This window comes from Apus apus, chromosome Z, assembly GCF_020740795.1.
Source record: "Apus apus isolate bApuApu2 chromosome Z, bApuApu2.pri.cur, whole genome shotgun sequence".
NCBI lineage: Eukaryota > Metazoa > Chordata > Aves > Apodiformes > Apodidae > Apus > Apus apus.
In genome coordinates, this window is record NC_067312.1 from 20,892,876 (window position 1) to 20,913,231 (window position 20,356).

Sequence of the window (20,356 nt, forward strand, 5' to 3'; positions counted from 1 at the left end):
CAAATAACTATTTACAAATGTGGAAAAAATTTTAGCATTGATTTAATTGCCCTTAACCTGTGCCTATAGATATATAGCTGGGCTTAGTCTGGCAGCTCTTGAGGGTAATGCTGTCCTGCTTATGCATACCCTCACATTGCAATTGGCTATATGGGTCAGCCACTGCAAGCCACATTCATATAGGTGGCCACACAAACAAGTCCATTGGACTTGTGAGATAAAGTGGTTGTCAGAAACAACAAAGACCATGAAAGACTGGTGGAAGAAGAAATTTATTTGAATGCACTGGAATTTATCAACTTACAGAGTGATCATTTGTAATGGTGTCATTCTTTCACCCAGAATAAAAATCGGCCAGGCTTGTGCCTAAGTCTTGAAGTCCTAGGGGCATTACCATCAGTCCATGATGAATGCAGGTAGAAAGTGAGGAGAGGGAGGAATCCTCACACCCGGGAGCCATGGTTCCATTTTCTCCATTGCCATCAACACCTATCCTGGCTGCAAGTGGAGATGTGCCAACATAGCTTACACTGGTTGTAAAGCTCCTGGACATAATTTCATCATGTCCATGCTGTGGGAATTTGCTAGGAAAACACTGGGACTCACTGAACATCTAAAAAGAGGGAAGTGAAAGATCTTATTCCGGCATTCCCTGGAATACACTGAAAGAAGAAAAACCAGTATATGTATTGTTTCTGTCCATAGATGGCAGAACCTTTACATGACAAAACTAAGAATCACATCAGTAGATCTAGGAGGATATAGGAGGTAAATAGTGGAGACTGCTATTGAAAAAAAACAAATGCACAAGACCTTTATCAATTTGTGGGATATTGTTAAAGGCTTTCCTTAACAGAATTGGTATTCCTAGAAAACTATATTATAAATTATTCATGTATTACTAATATACTGTACCTAACATATACAAATATTTATAGGTATGCATAAGTCACATCTATCTAAGTTCTGTGGAATCAAAAGTGAATTTTCAGTGAAAAGTCTTACTTGTCATCTCTGCTTAGGGATAAGTATGCACAAAAGATCAACTTCATATTACTTTTTTCTGTTTTAAGTAGCAACAGAATTAAATGGACATGAATAAATGAATAAATAAATAAATAAATAAATGCTTAGAAGCTCAAAATGCACACAAGAGAAAAACACAATTAGTTAATTGAACTAGTTAATGCATGTAGACAAAATTCACGGAAGTCACATAAAATATCTGGGACTTTATATGCAACAAAATACAACAGTATGGCTTTGACTCAAGAAAGCAGTAGTAGTATATTAAAAGGGACTAAATTATTTAATTAATGTATTAAGAGACTTTCTGTCTTAAACACTTTCATTCCTCCTTTACAAACATCCATAATATATAAATCCATACTACAGCCAGAAAGCAGGACAGAAGAACACTTATAGAATGCAAAAGAAAAACAAAGGCTATTAATTGCTAGAGGAAGTTTGAAGAGATTACTTCTTGCCTAACATGCATTAGATCAAAGTGACTGAAGAACACTCCTAGATCACTGTTTTTTTGTGGATAGAATAATAGAATCATTAAGGTTGGAAGGGACTTCAAAGATCATCAAGTTCCATCCCCCCTGCCATAAGCAGGGAATTCTACCACTAGACCAGGTTGCACAAAACCTCATCCAGCCTGGCCTTAAAAACATCCAGGGATGGGTGGGGCATCAACAACGTCCCTGGGCAACCCATTTCAGTTCCTCACCACCCTGATACTGAAGAATTTCTTCGTAGTATCTAACCTAAATCTCCCCTCTCTCAGTTTAAAACCATTACCCCTTGTCCTATCACTACCCTCTGCTTCTTTCAGCATCTAAGATATTATTTTTGGGTTTTTTTGTTTGTTTGTTTGTATTTATGTCTGTCTCCTCACAGATCAGCATACTTTATTTAAAAAAAGGATATAAAACACTGTAAAATAATCCTTGCTGCATGCTTCAAGGAACTTAAACTCTTTCTGCTTTTCAGATAGCCTTATATTCCTTTAATTTTATTAATTTTTAAAAACATTAACTAAATTTTACACAGGCATACTTTGAACCAGCCAGGAAAGTCTGACATTGCTTTAATATTTATGACTTCACCATGAACAACCTGGGAGTGTTTAGTGCTTGTTTTCAACAGCTGCCCATCTACCCTCTACCAGGCATTTGACAAACAAACTAAGGTGAGAAATTGTCTTCCATGAGGAGTTAACACACTGCATGCCTACACACTGTGCTTGCTCACTCTTACATACATAGCTTAAGCTTGTTTACCTTGGGTACTTACCTAAAACCTGAGCATAGGGATTTCAGTATATGAATTTAGAATGAGGTGGTTTGGGAGAGCAGACTGCTGGCAGCTAGCAAGATTATGGAAACTCTGAATCTAAGGTCATCTGTATCTTCTTAAGTTTTTTCTCCTTTCTGATTGACAACAATACAAATGTTAAACTTTATCAGTTGGAAACATTCATGACCTAGAAAGATTTTAAACAGTGATTTAGTTTGCTAATCACTGCCTAAAATCTTCTATAAAATGTGTAACAAGGACTTTAGATATGGCTTACTCCCTGTTGCCATCCATCATCTATATGCATGAGTGAGATGAAGAGCTCATGTTTATCTCTGGTATGTCTCTATTTCTGAGCAGTTCTGGACTGATAATGTAGGCAAAATCCTTTCAATCAAAAATATAGGGGGAAAAGCACATCATCATAGAGGATTAGAGATGTCTTGAATTATCTGCTTGTCTCTCTGATCTGCTGTAAGAAACCTGGCACTGCTGTGAAAAAGTGTATTGTTTACAGATTTTAATCTTGGAGTCAAGCAAAGAACAGTCTCTTTACAACAACTGAGGATAAAAATCGAAAAGACAAGAGCTTCTCCCTACAGTGTATGACTCATTCAGTGGCCAAGACTGATTCTGGAACACTTTAATGTTGGCTTGTTTAATTTCAGTTGGAGTTGCTGTTCAGGGACATTGTTCATCTCCAGCACAAGAGGATACAAAAGAAAAAGCCTGAACAAAAAAGTAAAGACCGTCCAATTAATCTGTTGAAACACATTGATGACATTTTCAAAAGCAACAGGCTGTGAAAGACCTAGACAGCTGGAACAGATGTGAAAAAAGACAAAACCACGAGGACAAAAGAGGTCCAAAAATAAGAACGTGTTCATTTCCATCTTCTTCCAGATGAATTTTTATTCATCCCTTCTATGCTAAGCAAGGCACTGTATTTCTCTAGTTCTTATGACTGAGTAGACAAAAGCAGGTTGTACATACAGGCTACTGAGATATGAGAAATCTGTAATTACAAGAGACTTGTGCAAGTAAACACTTGAATATGCAAGGCCAGGTGTATTCTTGTTATCCTGCTACTGGCTACTTATTTCCTTAACCATTTGGTAAAGCATAACACAGAAATCAGTCAAATGTGCCCAGCTAAACTCAGTTTTACCTCCTTTAATTCCTTATGATGTATTTTCTATACAGTCTATTCCACTTTGTAGGCATTTTTCAAATCCAGGGGTTTCTTGTGAACAGAAAGCAATTTAAATACTAAAGTGCAAGGTAACATTCAAAGCAAATTAGTTCCATGATTCTACAGAAAACAAATATCCAGAAACTGATGTTGAAAACTGAGTGACTCTGCCAAAATCTCAGATATTTTAATTTATTTTAGAACAGTTGAACCTATACAGAATGTCAAACGTTCAAAAAACTTATATAATGTATCTGCTAATATAAATTTAGACTGATTTTAAAAGTCAATCATAAGCGTGAGTGTGAACATTCCTCATTCTTCACATTTGGCTAACTGCAGAGCAAGCAATAACATGAATGTACAAAAAAAACCCCAAAAATGGAATGCTACATAAGTTAAGAAAAGAGGGAGAAACAGAAAAAAAAACTTATTTGTATTATTAAACTGAAAAGCTAACCATTTTAACTTCTCTTATATACTCCAAAGTTTAAAAACACTACTATGTAGTGCTTCAGAACAAGGGAGTTCCCTGTAGAAATGGTACAGAATCAACATCTCTGAGACATACCTTAAAATAGCATTTAAAAATGGAACATAGACCAAATTAATTTATAACTCTCTTGCATTTTAGTGCTTTTTTTGAATTTCCTGTTCCTACAATAATCTGTTCTGCTTCCATGAATTATATGTAAACAACCTCCAAATAAGAATTTTTATATTGATCTGGGCAACATAAAAATTTAATTTCAGTAGAGCAGCCATGAACTCATCACACTTGCAGATAATTGTTTTTGTCAGCCATTTTTCTTTAATTTTTCAAAGGGAAAGATTATTTGCCATTATTCACTTTAACCATAGTGTCTCTGTAAGTATTAATCACAAACCCAGCAATCAGCTAGCATGATTTTTTTCCTGTCAGCCCTAGATTCTTAAATACTGTACCCTTTGGGGGTTCTTTTGAGATGTAAATTTCCAAGATGCTACTGAACAAAATTAGGCAATACTGGAAAATTACTTTCCTATGTACTTTTCTCCCAACAATTGAAATTAGGGTTATGAGAGCAACTATTCAGTAATTTTTTTACAGCCTATGCAAGAAGAAGAAGTAGTCTTCTAATTTCACAGGTTCTTTTAGAAGGCATATTACTGTATTGACAGAATGCAAGTATTGATGTCAGATAATTCTGAGGACTCGCTACTAGAAATATGATTAATCACAGCTGTATATTGGATAATGAAGATTAGCCAGCAGAATGCTGGGTTTTTAACTAAAAAAACGTAGTGAAACTACTGCAGCAGCTTATAAAGCATAGAGGAATACAAAGATATTCCAATTGCTAGATTTTTTTATTATTTTTGTTTGTTGTTGAAGTTATAAAGCCTGGAGACAGTGAATGTGATTTTAGCAGAACACCACATGACCTCCAGGGGGAGGCTAAAGTCCACTTAGTGCCTTCTTTCTTCCTTTTTTTTTTTTTAAATAACTTCTACCCATCCAGAAGTAACTGCCTAGCAGTTACTGCAGAAAAATGGTTTAGAACAGAAAGACAGACACATGAAAGCTGGGGGACTCAGTCAGGCATTCAGGCTGAGAAGGGGGCATGAAGAGGCAATTTTGGGTAAGATATTTCCACTAAATATATTTTCCTTTTGATTCTATATTTGATAACTGCATTTATAAACTTACATACCAATTGCTAGTACTATATTAATGACTTTTGTGTGTCAGAACAGAGGACTCGGAGCCAGGAACTTCAGCTGACTCAGTCCTAGGGGACAGTATCAAGACTGAACAAAACAAGACAGGCCTTCCCTGGAGTACGTGCAGCCTGCTACCTACCAAGCTACCTACCATGCGTGACCACAAGATAAGTGCATACTCACCTTTAACACACTCAGAAAAGTATCTTATTTCACAATCAAGTAACATTCCCCCACCCTTTTTTTTTAAACAGTAAACCAATTTTTTTCTTCAATCTTTTTCTCATGCTAAAAACTGGTCAAAGGAAGACAGAAAATATTGGAGAGTACAGTAAACCACAAAGTATTTTTCTCTGGTCCTCTGCCTTTTCTGCCAGAGAGGAAATCGAAGTTGCATTAGCTATCAATGCTTTTGATAATCAAATGCTAACTTCTAGAAAACACAGTTTTGACTAAGAGAATGTCATCCTTGTCAGAGATGTCACTCGCATACTGAACTGAAATGCATGTTTGATACAGGGTTGCATCAGTCTGTGTCTGGCCTGACAAATTAGACCTGGTTGGGAGCCGTCTGACAAGGCCCGCCAACCTGCAGCCAAAACATAAAATTTAGCCTCCAAACATGTATGGCAGAACATGTACCACGTACTGAGGAGAGAAGAGCCTGCCTGTGCTGGTTCCCAAACTACCACAGCTTCCTGGGAGCTAATCAGCGGGCCGAAGCCGAACCGGGCTGGGAACTTCCTTCTAAACAGAATAGCAGAGGACTTTGCAGTCCCAGTCACCACTCACTCACCCCTGTCACTGCTCACTGTTTTGAGTAGGCTACTGGGTATACAGAGTAGGGGTTAAAGAGCTCCAGAAGTGGCGTGGTGCGTTGTGCGGGAGACCACCCGCCATGCGCTGCCCTGAGGTAATCACCACCGCCTGCAGCCCGGAGTGTCCTGGGGCTCAGACCTTCATGGGCAGCTGAGGTGTCCACTCGGAGGGTGGCTGTGGTGCTGGGGTAGATGTGGCTGGAGAAAGGAGGCACTTTGCCCCACAAACTACCCCTCAGAAGGGATTGCCACTGTGGGCAACCTGCACTGGAGCAGGGACACCTTCCTTAAAGGACTGCACTCTTGATATATACACTCTGAGGGGTAGCCATCATTCTCCCTCAGACATCGCTTTCATAGTCTGAACTGCCCTAGTCACTAGTGTTTTCTCATCTTGAATCATTCTTGTCACTCTTTTGAACCTGCTCCATCCCAACTTACCTAGGGAGGCTTCCTTCTTTCACAAACTCTTTGTCTATTAGACATGCAGGAAATACTGTGCATGTGTCGATGATGCGCATAACACAGTGAATGCTGCTGAGGCTAAGCACTGCTAGGCTCAGGTTTTGGAGGACTGCTGTCCTAAGGATGCTTTTCTTTTAATGGAGGAACTGACTTTAAATAGTTGTAATACACTAGAAGTTCTCAAACGTGCATAGCCTCCTAACACTGATTGGATACCACCTTTACTTAAAAATCGGTACACTTTGAGATGTCTGACCAAAACCTCCCCCACTCCCCAAGATGCCGATGGCACATACCAGCATAATGACGGTCTCTGCTTCATTTTCTAATGTTTCCCACACACTTTCTAATATTGCAGCTTCCTCCTTGACCTCTGAGCATCAAACTAACATACCCTTTTGTCCAAAGACTCATTTATACACAATATTCAGTCAGAACCCATCATGCAGGTTTAAGTTTGCCCCCTCTCCTACTGTGTGCATCACTTTGCATTTCATTTTAGATTTCACCTGCTATTTTATCACATTCTACATATTTGCAATTTTATATAGTCGTCTTTAATGCCATAAATAGCTTAGTATTGCCAACTTTTTTTTCTATATCATTTTTAATGTATAGAACAGCAAAAAGGTCTGCTTCCTGGCAAGCTCACATTTCAGAGTTAGTAACTCAGCTATTAATTCCTGTGCTCCTTTTGAACTATTCTGTTGAGTCCTTGTTTATTTTATCTGTTTATATAATAAGCTCTTCTATTATTATCAGAAAAAAATCTGTCATAAGAGCCTTCACAAGACCTGCTGTAGTAAGCCTTTGCCAAACATTCATTTAATCCTAGTTATATCCTTCCAATCTCTCCAGCTGACTTCATGATCTGGAAGTGGTTATCTTAGCAGATTTGTATACCTTCATACCTTTGTTTCTATGGCTCTTTCTTGGTCTTCCTCATTGCATTTTTATATGTAACTTCTCAGATTTTATAATGTTATCTATTTTCCTCATTTGGGCAAAACTTCAAATTTATCTTTTTAAAGATTGTCTTTATCCTATTTCATGTTTCAGCCTGTCAGTTTTCTTTTACTTTCTACAAAACTGTGAACTATATAATCATATTCTCCCAATTGTTTTTCTTGGTCTTTTACTAGTTGTACAAATTATTATTTTTTTACTTTTTATAGAAGCATGTCCTCTTTCTTTTTTTACTATGTCTACTAATAATGGCCCTGTTTGTTCTGTCCTTTCAAATTTCCTATTTGGTAAATTTTTTTTAACTTTGCTTCTCTTCATAGAAACAAAAATGACCTAGAGAAACATATCTTTGAAAGGTGCTCTTTCAGAACTACTTTCTTTCCCTCACTCTTGAGTTTAAAACCTCAGAAACAGCTCAGCCTCAAAGGCTTTAAAACCTTAGCACAACATCTTGATTTGATTCATGTTACCTGCTTCCTTTGAGGTTCAAATAAAGTCTGTCCATCTAAAAGGATTCTTCTGTTCTGGAGATATAAATCCTTCACATTCTTGTACTATTTGTTCATCCACATGATGAAACTTTGGCCCCCTGCTTCTTTGTGCAGTTCTGCATGCAATATAGGAAGCACTTGAGAGAATACCACAGCAGCCATGGAGTATTATACAACTTCTGAAATATTTTTCTGGAAGTGTTCATGCTTCCCCCAGCTCATTTTATATTCATTGGAATAAAGGACAGCAATAACACAATTTCAGAATGACACAGCTGCCTTTTCTTTCTAACTACTACTTCTAGAATTTACTGATGCAGTTCTAGCACACAAAATTCATATGCAAATCCTACTTCAAAAATAGCATAATGGCTGCATAGAAATGAGCAGATACTGTTCGCTTTAAAAATGTTTTTATTACTATAAGCTATCAATAACTCTTTGCTTTACATGTTCCACACATGCCATTCATTCATATTATAACTTTACAGAACAACTCGGTGTCCCTTCCTTTATGCTGGTTCTTGCTTCTTTTGCCTCACAGTATTATAAATTCTTCACATATGCTTTTCTAAAACCCATCATAATTTCCCTCCTTCTGTTCACATTTGCTACTGCATGTACTTCCTATTTTTTACAGTTTGAGTATATTAAATATTAATCCCTGCACCCCAAGCTAGTCAGATTTATGTTATTAATATTTCACAGCATTCCTAGAGGAACAGGCCTAGACAAAAGTGGCAGCAAGGCACTAGAACTTTGAATTTTACTTCATGTCAAAACATGTAATCCATTGCCTACAAATAACTGTTTACAGAGAGCTGTGTGACCCAAGTGACAAAACCTTGAAACTTGCTATGCAAGGCTAACAGTTTTACCATTTAAGGCCAGTGTTTGCTGGTTTGAGTTCTTCAGACAGGTGAGAGCTGGGAACAGATGAAGAGATTTGTAAAAAGCTATAAATTAAACCTCTAAGCATGGTAATTTTCTATTTCATATTTGCATAGAATTTTGCTACAGAAGAGACAGAGTAAGTTGAGAAAACAACCTTGTTGGCTGTGACTTAAATACTATTTTGCCTAATAATGAGATACATACCTAGAAGACCTTGTGCACTACACAGGCTCTTGAATATGTTTGCTCCAGAGAAATCTCCTGCTTTATATTCCTGTCATATGCCAATGACTGCCAAGGTCAGCTTGCTAAACTCTCGTTTGTAAACTCTAAACATATAAATATTAGTGACAAGGATCTTGGCTTTCATAAAATAAGATGCACATATATCTTTTGATGTTCTGACATAATTTAAATTATACAAAAAATGAGAAACATGTTACAGTGAAAAATTACTTGAGGTGTCTGAAAATTAGCTGTCCTCAGGCTTCACAAACCTGAATTAGAAAGATTATTATTCTGTAAGATTAGAAGAAGTGTACAAAATACAGGTTTATGTAATTTTTTCTTTGGCTGATTTTAATTGAAGGGGATAAAGTTAAAAATAAAATTGTTTAAAATGCTGTTTAATATTTTTAAAATATGCATATTTTTGTAGAAGCACTACCTTTCTTTAAATAACACATTTTCATTATTTTTAATTGTTTACAGTCTGTCAATGACATTATGTCAATTCCTTATGGAAAAGGAGTTCATATGATCTGAAAGAGGAAAAGAAAAATCTTCAGAGTATAGCTAAAATACAGTTTTCTGAATACACAAGTAATCCATTTACTGTGGCAAAAAAGTATTTGGATTAAAAGTATTTGCACGAAGTGCAAAAATAAAAGGGTAAAAAAAAGGAAAAAACAACCCATGAATGAGAAATCCAAGGACAAATTTGTGTTTATGTTCAAAATACTCAATTTTTATTTTTTTTTTAATCTACCTGGAGAACAGCTTCCACAGATATAGCTAGCATGGCTTTAATGATATCTTGATTTTTATCATTTCTGGTGCTACAGATAAGATTTCTCTTAGCTCAAGACAAATTCCAGGACAAGTATATGATTCCAGATACAGAAGAGATACACCTAAAGCTTTACCTCTGCAATCCCACGAAAGGCTGAAACACCTCTTATTTTATTGGATTTTTCTTCCCATTCTTTTCTTGCAGAAGAAACAGAGGAAATCTGAAACATGCAGAGGACTCAGTTTTGAAGTGTTTTTTTAGTTAAAAATCCTGTCTGCTTCTTTTGGCGTTTTAATTCTGGGGAAGTGAAAATTATTCCATGTATAAGTTAAACTTCTCCAGACTTGGCAGTAGAGGTACGGCTAAATTGTTTCTGTGTAAAGCTAAAAAAATTGTTAGGAAAAATGAAAGAAGGTAGGGAACATGAAATAAATGCAAATAACAGAATGCAGTCACAACAAACTGGAAAATTGCTATTAAGTATATATATACAATGGTGTTGATATTTCTGTAAGTTTCTGCTTTTGAACTGATTATGTTCCCATTTGAGCTGTGGCTACAGCAATAACCAGGATGATCACACACAGACTGCATGGCCTGACCAAGCCACTTTATAAACTGGTTAAACCTGCTGCACTGTGTGGTTGGTGAACAAAGAACTTCCCATTAGGTGTGTCCTTGACATTTCAGAAGTGTGCATTTTACCCAGATAAGAGAAATGGCATGAATTTATCTTATTAGTTCTTAGTATTATGATGAATCTGAAACACCACACGACTAACATAAGAAATACAAGCATATGTGAGGGTAGAGTTGCCAGACCTATGTGATTTGATGGCTGGACAATGAAATAATAGCAAATTATGACAGCAAGTCTACATCAGGCACAGACCTACATTCATTTTTTAGTTCTTGGAACTTAAATATATACAGTGCCAATTAGTGGGTCTTTAAAAAATTAAAAAGCTTTATTGCACAACTTTAACCTTATTCTTTAGATGTCTGTTGCTTAGTACTGGATAAAATCATCTTGGTATAATAACAAAACTGAACATTAACTCCACAAGACTAGGTTTTCATGTTAATTTCTATATTACTATTCTAAATTCGAAGAATAACATTTTTTGATGGTGGTGGTGGTTTGTTCTTCCACCGTTCAAAGTGAGAGTTTTCCTTTCTTTACATCTCTCCTTAAACATCAGGCTCTGTCATCTGCTTTTCTGAAGAGTCTTCATGTCAGACAATAAAACACCATCATCTTACAAAACCAATTCTGCCTGCCTATTTTTTCCACTGTCTAGCATTAAATTATTAGCCAGGCAGTGTAACAAAGATCTCTGGGTTTGTTTTTTTTAATTAGTTTGCTCAGTTAACCACTAGAATCCACAGTTTTAACCAAAAACTAGCTATAAATCCTACTGCTCTTTTCTTTTTTAGAGCTCAGTCTTGAATAGACGTCTTATATAGACATACACACATACATTTGTCTCAGCATTTTTCTGTGTTTATGATGAGTGGGAGGCAAAATTCTGAAATGAAAACACAGATCTCATGCTATTTAATTAGAATGTGACTTAGATAATTTTTGTGACTACCACTTTATGAAGCACTTAAAAAACCATAAGAATCACCAATACTTATATCCAGAAATAATTTAATTCACAGCTCAAGCAAAACATATGAAGGTGAGGAAGTGTCTGATACCATATAATCCAAAACAAAATCTTTTGCCAACTAAGTAAATAATCTGCATTGATCAGAACTTTTGAATTGATCATTATGTATATTCATATTTAAAAGCCTGCAAACCAAGAATTGCTTAAAATTCTTTTGATATGCTACTTGTGTCACAAAACACTCAGTGGCATGTTCACATTAAAAATCCAGACAAAAATATTCATAATAAGTCTGCTTCTTCCTAGGCCAGAAAGTCACCATGTCAATAAACTAAAAGCAAAAGGAATACAAATTATGAAAATGGTACTTCTGCAATACAAAAAATGTTAAACTATAATCCCTACAAACAGGCTAGTGAAAGGTTTTTCCTTTGATTCTTTCTCTCCTTCTCAAAATCATGCATAGCCATGGTCCAACTAGATATTGTAAATAAGCTACATGTTATAGGGAAATATATTGGAAACCAGGTATTTAATACTGTCTTGACAACTTAAAATTATGAATGGTGGGCTTTTTTGTCCACTTTCTTCACAAGTCCTTATCATTTCAAGAAATTACTCAAGTGAAAAACTTTAATTATGTACAATAAAAAAAAAAAAAAAAACAAAAAACCACAAAGGTATACAAAGGAGAGATTACAACCAGAGGGAAACATTTTTCTCCAACTGCTGTAATTTACAGACATTTCAAATTACATGTATATTTGAATAAAAACAATTTTAAAACCCATACAAAAAGAACCCACAAAACCAACCAAACAAAAAAAACCAAACAAAAACTCCAAAACAAACAAACAAAAATACATTAAAAAACCCCCAAAAACAACCACCAACACAAAACATTCCTTAAAACATTGTAAGTATTTCTGACCTTTAAGTTTAAAGCACATGAATATTTACAACTTGGTACAGAAACAACCAAATTATATAGGGAAGCTCTCAGTAAAGTGGTTTCAACATATTCAAGTACATTTGAAGCACAGAGGATAGTTTTTCTTAAATGCTCTGCTTTCCTTTCTTGTGCAATACCAGGTTACACTGCAATGCCCCTATGTGATGTTTGACATTTTGAGGATAATGTATGTAGCTTCATTTATTTTCACATTGCCATTCACTAAACCTACTGTTATTTTGTGTCTTTGCTGCTGTTACCATTTGTTTGTTAAACTGACATACCTTAATTTTTCCTAAATTTAACTTTTGATCAATTAATCTCTGCACTGAAGCCTGGAGTCTGGCATCTTGAAGAAGAAGCTGCAACAAAATAATTCAAATGGATAGAGATCAAATATATTGTTGCATTCCATGCCCAGGAGATTTCTGGGAAATTGTTCCTACAGAAGTATTCAGTGCTTTGATTTAGTCTGTAGCTGCTCACAAAAAGCACTGTCTACCTGTCCTTCCAATTTTTTTTCTCCTTCACATACTGTCTGTGGACTTTCAGTAGATCTCATATTTTGCATTCTGAGTTCCAGACAAACAGACACATACTTGATTTACAGAGCAACGTACATCTTCCTTCTTCTCTGTCCCTCCTTATATAGTAATATTCCAGCCAGACAAGTTATTCCACATGTCTCTGTTACACCAAATAAGTCATAATTTCAATTGTGTATGAAGACTTTTGGCTTCTCTTTCTTGTTTCTTATTCTTCCTGTATAAACATCTGGGCTTATTAAACAGAAGAAGTAATAAGCAAAGACAGATAAGAAAATAGCAAGTGGACAATGGCTTCAATGATAAGGATTTCACAATTTTTCCTGTAAGCACTGGTGATTTTTTAAAGCAGATTGCAAAAATCGTTTTTTATCCTCCAACTTGTTCAGTTTTCCTTTGCCTCATAGTAAAATTCTGTCTGGGACCTGTCAAAGCATCCTTTCCACATATGGCTTACAGCTGTGTAATAGTGATAAGCTCCTAGAACTGCTGTATTTTAATAACAGCAAGTAGCTGTCATTCAAAATTAAATTTCTTCAAAGAGGCTGTTCTTGTACCTGCACAAGTGAATGACACTAGAAACACCTGTCCTTGCATCTATGTTCAACCTCTGCTATGAAGAACACTGTAGATGAATTAAAGATTTTTGAGAAACTAGAAGGAAATAAAGAAAATTTCTTTGCACCCTCTCTTGGATCCACACATTGGAGTCAGTTAACCATGTCAATCCTCTGCTGAGATTGAACAAACCAGTATTATACAAACAAGCTTAAAGGCATGGCTCTGCTATGTACAGTGTACAATTATCAAAGAAAACAAAGCAAAACCAGTTTTATTTCTTTGCTAACGTCCTCTCTTGGTGGATCTTCAGGGATTCCGTAGTGTAGGAGTTAGAAATATGATCAGATACAAAGTACAGCAAGTGCTACTGCAGGTAGAACACAAGGAGGTTGAAAAATTAGAAAAATAGCTTATGTTTTAGCATCAGGGAAAAGTGGAAAAAATTTATTTCTTTCCTCCTCTCATAAAAATCTATTAAGAATTCTTGAATATGCACTGAAATGCTTAACAAAAATCCCACTTCTCAGAAATTGTAAGAATGTGCTTTGATGATAATGACAAAAATGTTGCAAATTATTTTATAAGTATCCAGATTTCTATTTGGAAACTAAGAATACCTCATTTGTACTGAGGAAGTAAACAAAAATTCAAAAAACCTTTAAAATAACATCAGCATATTCACCTAATACAGTCTCAACTATTCTTAAGGGAGGGAGAGGTGAAGATCCCCGTCTTTTAGCTCATCAGAAATAAGTAAAACTCAGTACCTTTCTTTAGAGATCTAACTCCCCACTGTAAAAAAGGGCCTGGAAACATTTTTCTACCTCTTATTTAGAACTTTATGCTCACTCTGTGACGACATCACAAATGCCACTTTGGTACGTGTAGATCTCTTTGCTATGCACTCTGTTGTTTGCTCCTGCTTTTCCTCAGAAACACGGGCCCTTTTATTCTTTGGCAGTCAAGGTAATTTTTCAGCTTCTACAACCCATCTTTTACTTAGTCGATGCCACAGACAGGTCCGTAAGGCAGTGCTTCCTGTCTCCTCACTGAAGGGAAAGGTAGCTGTTATACCCAGGACACTAATCTGATACTGCTCAGGACAGACTCCCTGTTTGAGATAGCTAAGGCCCATTGTATTTTCAGGAATCTTGAAAGAAAAAGATGTTTCTCATGCTTTTGTTTCTCCCCTCCCACCAAATGCGGGATGAGGCGAGAATGAGATGAGGCAATGTGTCAGATGGGCTTCCACACCAAGATAGGCATGTTATAGATGAGAATACATTTCATTTTTTCAAGTCACTGTCCTAACTTTACATATCTGAACATGATAGCATATCTGAAAAGATTGGAAAGATTAAAAATATACATGAACACACATGATCTGGGAGTAAAAACAAACCTACTCCACATTTACAAGTCTGAAAAATCTCTAAAGGAAAAAGCCCAGAACCACAAAGCAGCAAACAAACAAAAAATACAAAACCAAAAACAAAACAACAAGAACTGCAAAAAACAAACAAACAAACAAAAAACAACCATACACCATACCCTATAGATGCTCCTTTAAAAGTAAATTACAACTCAAATCCAATTCCATTTAGACTTTCTGGATGACTCATCGTATGTATCAAAAACTTCTTTCAGGCATAACTAACTCGTCTGGAAACAGTAATAGCATCGTGGTCAAAGGATTATAGCCAGAGTTCAGGCAAGGAGAAAGACCAGGAATTATTCACTTGTGAATGCTTGCAAATGTAACTCTCAAAAATACCCCAAACCATCAAAATGCAGATGCATATCTTCCCAGAGTACTTTAAAGTTCATTTTATAGCACAGCCTGCCAGTTACTAATGTGTCTTTATCCTAACTGAGAAAAATCATGGGTCACACCTAATCCACAGCCAGCTTTCATCCTCATGTTGACTCCTCAAAGAAGTTTTAAGTAGTTAATTTAAATAAATTGATTTATATTTCAGTAATTTTTCAGTTTTCCTGTGATTAATAATAACTAACAGCTTAAGTGGAGATTTACTAAGGTCAGCTAGAAATGGAGTTTAGCTAAGAAATTAAGGGCATCTATACAGAAGTTGCTCTAATTGTCTGACCTGCTTTAATCCAATTAGTTTATGTCTCTGGACACAAGGTCTTTGTCTAGCAATCTATTTATCACCAGCCAAAGGAAATGCCAGCCAAAATTACTTCTGCAGGGGTTCAAGCGGACAGAAATTATATTGATTGTTGCTATGATGAGATTGGACAGACAGCCATTCCACCATGCATGCGAGATGGCATTAAAGGTTATGATAATGCCAAGCAGAAGCAAAGCTACAGGGAAGGGTGTTTATGGCAGAGGTAGACACATACTTGGGGTGAACAGAAGGTGCTTTGCAGCCTGGAGCTCTGAGTTGCAGCAAATGGACAGTATTCACAAAACCCTAGGACAGATAAGTGGTAGCTCTCAATCTACAAGTTTGTAACCTGGGGCAAAGTATAACAAACGGCCATGAATCAGCACTGAAAGCTATGCCAGTTATTTTACTTTTCCCTGAAAGGTTTAGGAGCTGTTACTGTGTTCCTACTAACCCCAGCTTGTGGTGTAGTAGCCATAAGAAAGTAAACTTAAACTACGTTACTGAAATCTGGAGTCTAACATTTAATGGTATCCTGCATCTTAGCATAATGCACAGAAGAGACAATGAATGCCATTAAAAATAGGGTTAGCATAAAAAGACTTGCATTAGGTTGTTTATACACAGTTTTCTCTTTTTTTGGTGGTGTGCCAATAACTACCCAAACGGATACTGTGGTCAAGATTAAAAAGTACAGGGATCATGACATCTTCAGATTAAAAGTCCATATAACTCAATCTTCCTGGTTTTCACAGTGGCAAACACCAGAGGCCCACAGAAGAGCAGAAGAACACAGCAAGAGCATAGATGTTGTTTTCCTTGCATAATCTTTCAGACTCCAGAGAATTCCACTTCAGGGACACGATGATCCAAAGCAATGTCCTTGTATTCTGTTGCCTTTGATACTTCTCTTTATCATGAAATAAGTCACCTGAAACCTTTATAAACTGCATCAGCTAGAAAACTACTTTCAGATGTATTTGGGCATTGCGGATAAATACATTTTACCTTCAAAGAAACAGTAAGCACAGGTACTAGAATAGGTCCCTTTTTACATTCCAAGTTGTCACTGTTTCTTTTGCTACAATACATATCACTTTGCAGAGCACAGATGAACAAAACCTCGATGTCATACATTTTAGTTCATAGATTATAAAAATATCTGCCATATATATAAAAGTACTTTGCCTCTGCTGAAAAAAGAAAACAAAATTGTCCTGCCTATATTTTAATACGACTGCATTTGCCATACTTGTACTATATTTCTTATTTAAATAAAAAAACTGTCTAGAAAAAAATTGAAGGAAAACCACATACGTCTGTATCATCATCACTAAAAAGTTATTTCTTGAAGCAGAACTGAAGTAATTCTTTATTTCTTCATAGCAATGGGCTAATATGAGATAGAATAAGAAGAATAACTGAATATTTTGGTAAAAAGGAAAAACTATATGGTAAAGTAAAGGTTGAACGAAGGCTGACATTTTTCTGCAGTCAGCCAAGAATTCAAATAATCACTGTTCTCTTATCTACAATTTAGACTGATGGATAAATGTCATACTATATTATAGGCTATTGGAATCTAAAGAGACTGTACTGTAAAAATGCTCTCTCTAAGCCTATTGGTAAGACAGAATCTGAGTAATATACTAGACAGAGTAAGAGAGGTAGAAAATAGTGGTAATGACAAGTCATTAAATTTCTTTTGCTTAAAGGCTTTTGGGATATATCATGTCTTTTCCTCCCTAGTACAAGAGGTCTACTTGCTTGGTGAAGAGTGAAGGAGAATGCACTGAGGATTCGATATTTGCCTTTGAAGAAACTTGTAATATTTTTCATGAGATTACATCTGTCTTTGATCTTCTTTCTTTATAAGAATTTTCTCATGATTGAAATGAAGAGATAAACCTTGAGAATGCCAAAAGAGACACACAATCACTCAATGGTAAGAAAAGTGTCAGTCTTATAGTGTCTATCAAAAGCAAACAGGAAAGCCTATCTGTAACCCTCAGCTTGGTAAATTTCAAATTTCAAAATTAATTCAATAATTCAGAAATTAATACAGAGGTTTTTAAACATTTCCTTGCAACTGTAAGAACAAGCAGATAAAACCCAAAACATAGAATACAACAATACCAAGTTAACAAGTGGAAAAGAAACTATTATGCTGACAGAAACAGGTGAAACACACCTGTAAGATGACACATATAAAAAAACCCACAGCACCAGACTTAATAGTTCTGTGCATTCTTAGAAGACTGAAGTAGTAGCGCAGGCCTGTGTAATGTTGGGCATCTTGTAAACCATTTAAGATAACAGAAATAAGAAAACACCCAAACCACACAATGCATTTTGATTGAAGAATTTCAAAAGATAAAGTTATCTCTCTAACATGAAGCATAACAAACCGAGTCTTCAGTGCACTATGCTTGTTTGGCTGATAAACTTGAGTATAAAGCAGCATGAGTAATTCCAACTTTGAATAAATGCCAAATTATACTTCTATTTTTAAAAACAGTTGCTGAGAGTGGTCATATATTACCACATGACCCAGGTCCCACAGTACAAAGCAGCTAATATGGATGATATACATGGCTCAATATGTTTTTAGATAACTGGTCACAGCCTTGCTAAATGTCAGTAAGCAAGCAAGAACTTCTGAAACACACTGCTTTTAATTTACTTCCAAAGAGCAGAAAATGCAGCACAATCTGAAACCTGTGTACCACAAAACCCCTTAAAATATTACAGGTTCTTTTATTGAAAAAGTATTTCATGCTATGTAATAAAAATTTCAAAATTATTTCAGCATCAACCTTATGCACTTAATTGGGAAGTTTCTCCTGGACAACAAAATCTTTGTACACATGAAATCTTCTAACAGCACTCCAATACATTTCATTTTTATGTACTTTGGATTTAAAATGGCTTACATCAATGACAAAATTTGAAATGCGCACTGTGATCAGACCTGATTGCCTGAATAATTCAGACTAAGTGATCGCCCACACTAAATTGTGATTTGAATAAGAAGATACATTCTTGAAAAATCCAAGGTTGATTTAAAGTGTTGCCACAATGAAGACTCCATGGCAATCTTAACAACTACTTCTGTGGTTGTCTACAGTCAAATTGAAAAAAAAGGAAATGTACCTCAGTCACCTGAATTTGTTCTGATTGAATGCTCAACCATTTAATCCTGTCTGGTTTGAAGTCCTCTCTAATCAGTTTGATTGACTCTTCTTATGACAAGTCATATTGCCTGAACATTTTTTGATTTTTCATCATTCTTGAACTTCAACCTCCGTAACTTAACACAGCACTCTAGTAACAGTTTGTGCTGTTGACAAATTTAAGGATAAATGGACTAGGAAGTTTATCCTAACACTGGCCTTTTTACAAATCCAATCTTAGCAGATCTTCTGAAAAATTAATTTAACTTGGCTGCTGATTTTCTGTCAGATATCACAAGTGTTTTAAAAGCACAGTAATTTTGTTACGCCATGGCCTCAAAAGCAAGTATTTTTCCTTCTAAGAGCAGAGGTAAATGCAAAACACTTAACCAGAGAGCTTATGTGTCCTTGCATCTGAGAACCAGGCCATACAAGATTAAACCATTTATGCCTTTTAAGCTAAAAATCCTTCATATATTTCATAATAGATAAACCTTAAACAATTTGTTACAAATACTTTTTGAACATACTGGTCCAAACACAGAGTTTAATATCCTTGTTTTGTTTCAATAGCCCTATGGCATTTTGAATGATCAGAAGTGAATATGACCTCACTTGCACACTTCTGCCATCTAAAAATACTTCTACTGATGCAGTTAAAACTCTGAATTCTTCTGTAGCTTCATATTAGAACAGTACTAAGTGCACTACATGAAGGCAGATTTTCTACACAAGTAGTAACTTCCTAAAAAGCAAGTAAGTAACTTCTTAAAAAAAATAATGTTCAGAAATGGGTATTATGGACCTTGGGCTAAGCACAAAAATATCAGTCTTCTATTTTCATCTCCTGATTTGTTCCATTACCTAGTGCAGAGCAGGTTTGCATTGATCTTTCGAGGTCCCTTCCAACCCCTAAGATTCTGTGATTCTGTGATTTGATTGCTATTGAAAATTGTGAAATCTGCTTGTGCAAGCCTCTTAAGTATACAGAAAGTCTTCTACCAGCAAAAAGTTGGACAGTGTTTGATGGGGAGGTCTGTCATATGCACATGCATCCGGAGTGATACAGAAGCTGAAGAAACGGAAGGAAACAGTGCAGATTGGAGAAGCATTCTGAGAAATCAGAATCGAGGTCAAGTCAGGAAAAGGATAAAGTAGTGAAGGAAAATGTGTTTCAACAACTCTGTGATTAAATTTGCATTTGACAGGCCCAAACTGAAAGTCTCAAATCATACAGAATAACTTTCCAAGAAAAAGCAAACAAATGACTGATGTATCACTAGCATGATAATTTTCATTCGTTAGAAGGTTTTAAGCAGCAAGCTTCTCTATCAGGCTTCAATAATTCTAATTTTTAAAGAGCAACACTCAAGGAGGGTTACATTGTTTTAGGCCCTACTCAACTGATCTCTATAATATTTTTCTGATTCTTCTCCAATATATTGTCACAATACATAGAACAGAAGCAAGAAGCTCATTAATTACAGAAAAATTGGATTAATTCTATTTGTGTCTAACTGAAGAACTCTGA

At 35.8% G+C, this 20,356-nt stretch overlaps 1 protein-coding gene across 6 annotated transcripts in view; it reads right to left on the reverse strand.

Annotated features, from left to right (window-relative positions):
• PDE4D (phosphodiesterase 4D) overlaps nt 1-20,356 on the reverse strand; it is a 550,182-nt gene that overhangs the window by 473,670 nt on the left and 56,156 nt on the right. Inside the window, exon 4 of one of the 6 annotated variants that reach the window (XM_051642405.1) lies at nt 9,980-10,066. The exons of the other annotated variants lie outside the window; for them this stretch is intronic. The gene's annotated coding sequence lies outside the window, so the exon portion shown is untranslated. The remainder of the gene's footprint in view (nt 1-9,979; nt 10,067-20,356) is intronic. 6 annotated transcript variants of the gene reach the window in all.